The sequence below is a fragment of the Suricata suricatta genome, chromosome 1 (assembly GCF_006229205.1).
Source record: "Suricata suricatta isolate VVHF042 chromosome 1, meerkat_22Aug2017_6uvM2_HiC, whole genome shotgun sequence".
Lineage (NCBI taxonomy): Eukaryota > Metazoa > Chordata > Mammalia > Carnivora > Herpestidae > Suricata > Suricata suricatta.
In genome coordinates this window covers 1,177,688-1,180,409 of record NC_043700.1, presented here as the reverse complement: position 1 = coordinate 1,180,409, position 2,722 = coordinate 1,177,688, and the positions used below count along the sequence as shown (strand labels likewise).

The following is a 2,722-nucleotide window of genomic DNA, read 5'->3' as shown; positions in this document are numbered from 1 at the left end:
GTAAACATTAAAAATTAGCAGTCAAATTGGCATTCCAAATTTCAGTCGGTTCATTTATAAAGTTTTACATATTCATTTTGGGAGAGAGCATAAGCAGGGGAGGGGCAGAGAGAGAGGGAGACACAGAATCCCATGCAGGCTCCACAAGGTCAGCACAGAGCCCCATATGGGGCTCAAACTCTTGCACCTTGAGATCATGACCTGAGGCGAAATCAGGAGTTGGATGTTCAACAGACTGAGCCCCCAGGGTGCCCCAATATACCCTTAATAAGCCTTAACATGAAAATGTAGCTTAACATCTTTTTAATTTCCTTTGGAAAGTCTGGTCCTGGTTGGATTTGGCAATGCCTGATTCTAACCACTCATGCTGCATAACTTCTTGAGGAGTATTTACGAGGGAAGACTCTTCGGGCTTTCTCAAAACCTTTTTTATAGTTACTTTTTAATGTTTCTTTATTTTTGAGAGAGCGTGAGCCCCACGGGAGGGACAGAGAGAGAGAGGTAGACAGAGGTCTGAAGCATTGTGCTCACAGCAGAGAGGCCGATGGCGGGCTCAAACTCAGGAAACATGAGATCATGACCTGAACCAAAGTCACGCTTAGCCCACGGAGATACCCAGGTGCCTTCTTCCTCAAAACTTTCAGTGGATGTAATATTAGTATTTGAACTCAAATCAACTCGGAATTTGGAAGCTATGTCTCTGTTAGGCAACAGAACAGCAGCCACTCCGGAGTTCCTGTAAAGAAGGGGTCCCGGTGCTCCTCCGAGTCTCCGAATACCCATTCCCCTGAGCTCACCTTGCTCCTCCCAGGCCTTCCTGGCGCCTGGCCTTCCCCGCTGTCTCTCAGTCGTCTGGAGCTTCCATCACGGAAGCTTTCCTTTCCCAGTTAGAAGCTCTGTAGAAATCAAAGATAAATTTTAAAAAATTGCAACATACGGACTAGGGAATTATGTGTCAACCGGGCAGACCCTAGGGATTTGACATTCTCTTATTTTCTGGAATGAACATAGCTTCTGTTCTGTCTGGTAGCTAATTCTCTTGGACTGCTAAGTTGGTTTTTTTTTTCTTAATTTTTTAAAAAATATTTTATTTATTTTTGATACAGAGAGACAGAGCATGAGACAGGGAGGGTCAGAGACAGAAGGACACACAGAACCGGAAGCAGGCTCCAGGCTCTGAGCTAGCTATCAGCACAGAGCCTCACGCAGGGCTCGAACCCATGAATGTGAGATCTGACCTGAGCCCACGTCAGCGGCTTAACTGACTGAGCCACCCAGGCGCCCCTGGACTGCTAAGTTAAAGGGTAGAAGGAACCAGGGACGCCTGGGAGCCTCAGTTGCTTGAGCATCCCACTTTGGCTCAGGTCATGATCTCCCAGTTCATGGGTTTGATCCCAACATTGGACTCTGTGCTGATCGCTTGGAGCCTGGAGCCTGCTTCAGGTTTTGTGTCTCCCTCTCTTCGGCCCATACCCTGGTCCCACTCTCTCAAAATAAGTATATAAATAAAACATTAACAATAATAAGGAAGGAACCAGAAGGAGGAAGCCAACTATCTCATGCCCAGTGTACGCATCAACCTCTTACTACTTTAAGATCAGGGTCTGCCTTCTCTACTCTGCCTCAGATATCATTATTTTGGGATAAATATGAGGAGCTCTGTCTCAGTAATTGTATCTTAATGCTTCTACCCATTTTCCTTTCACAAAGAAGCTTCCATGCTGTCTTTTGTTTGCCTAAACATTGCACAAACTGATTTTAATACTTTTTGCCAACAATGAAAACAGCACAAAACAAATGACCTGTAATAAATACTGAAGCACAGCTTACTAGCTGTCACCGAGGGGTGTTACCGTGACGCTCTTACCCAGGGCCTAGACGCACTTGCCAGCTCACGGTCCTGCCTGCTTGGCCCGTCTCAGGGTGTTTGCACGGGACTGTCCCCAGTCTCCTCATGAACGACTGCCACTGCCATTTCTCTTGACTTTCTCAGAACCGCATTCTGTGAACACACGTTTTTAAAACAAGTTTCGTTGTTTTGTAACAACAAATATTTTCAGGATCTATTCAGCTATTTCGTATTTAGAACTGTGCCTACAATTTAAAGAGGGGAACCTCTTGTATCTGTTTTTGTACTGGTTTTTCCTGTAGAAATCTTTCTAAGCTTTTCTTCCTGTATAATTTATCAACAGTCCAGGTCTTCAATCCATAGGTCTGAGAGCCCCCTGCCCCTGCCATTGTGCAGAATGGATGCCGCGTCAGCAGGCATGAAAACTACAATCATCTCACTGTCCATGTCCGTCCCAGCTCTGGGTGCCCAGGTGCACTGTCAGTTAGCGGTGATATTGTGAAAAGGATGTTTTTTTCTGAGCAGTAGGTCTCAACCGTGGACTTAAAATACTCAGCAGCCCACATTCTAAACCTGTGTGCTCCCACCCCGCCTTTGCTGTTCTGTTGAAGGAGCACAGACAGGGTAGAGTTAGTATCATTCTGAAGGGCCCCTGGATTTTCGGGATGGAACATGGGCATTGGCTTCAACTTAGTCACCAGCTGCACTGGCTCCTGACAAGTGAGTCAGTCTGTCCTTTGCAGCCGTGAAGCCGGCCACTGACGTCTCCCTGGCGATGAAGTCCTGGATGGCATCTTCTTCCAACAGCAGGCTCCCAGTAGACTTTCCAAGCTGAAAGCTGCTGGTCACCTGCTGAAGTGTCTCAGCTGGATC

At 46.6% G+C, this 2,722-nt stretch overlaps 1 protein-coding gene and 1 long non-coding RNA gene across 3 annotated transcripts in view; one reads left to right on the top strand and one right to left on the bottom strand.

Moving 5' to 3' along the window:
* Positions 1 to 2,722, top strand: part of LOC115287128 (zinc finger protein 14-like) — a 119,907-nt gene that overhangs the window by 2,054 nt on the left and 115,131 nt on the right. The window lies entirely within an intron of this gene.
* The window catches only part of LOC115287242, a 12,752-nt gene continuing 10,549 nt past the window's right edge, over positions 520 to 2,722 (bottom strand). The window contains exons 3-4 of one of the 2 annotated variants that reach the window (XR_003906371.1): positions 1,885 to 2,002; positions 520 to 896 (exon numbers count right to left, since the gene is read on the bottom strand). This is a non-coding gene — a long non-coding RNA (uncharacterized LOC115287242). Of the gene's footprint in view, positions 897 to 1,726; positions 2,003 to 2,722 lie in introns of those variants that run through there. The other variant, XR_003906366.1, reaches the window with a different exon arrangement.